The sequence below is a fragment of the Petaurus breviceps genome, unplaced genomic scaffold (assembly GCF_028583685.1).
Source record: "Petaurus breviceps papuanus isolate PSGF00001 unplaced genomic scaffold, PetGlider_PUasm1.0 551, whole genome shotgun sequence".
Lineage (NCBI taxonomy): Eukaryota > Metazoa > Chordata > Mammalia > Diprotodontia > Petauridae > Petaurus > Petaurus breviceps.
Genome location: NW_027186372.1, coordinates 35,343,679 through 35,343,931, shown reverse-complemented (window position 1 = coordinate 35,343,931; position 253 = coordinate 35,343,679). Strand labels below are relative to the sequence as shown.

The 253-nt window shown below is 40.7% G+C and overlaps 1 protein-coding gene across 7 annotated transcripts in view; it reads right to left on the bottom strand.

Annotated features, from left to right (window-relative positions):
* The window catches only part of PDE6A (phosphodiesterase 6A), a 100,818-nt gene that overhangs the window by 79,911 nt on the left and 20,654 nt on the right, over positions 1-253 (bottom strand). The gene's annotated exons all lie outside the window — the stretch shown is intronic.

Here is a 253-nt window from a genome sequence, read left to right as displayed (position 1 = left end):
CTCTCTCACACACACACACACACACACACACACACACACTCACATATTAGAGGACATTTTTTCCAATCCTACACACACACACACACACTTTCCCACATTACAGGATATTTTCTCTAATCTTACATATACACAACCACACACACACTCACATCAGAAAACATTGAGTCTAATCCTACAAACACACAGTTCTCTCTCTCTCTCTCTCTCACACACACACACAGTCTCACACAGACATATACTCTCACACATTAGA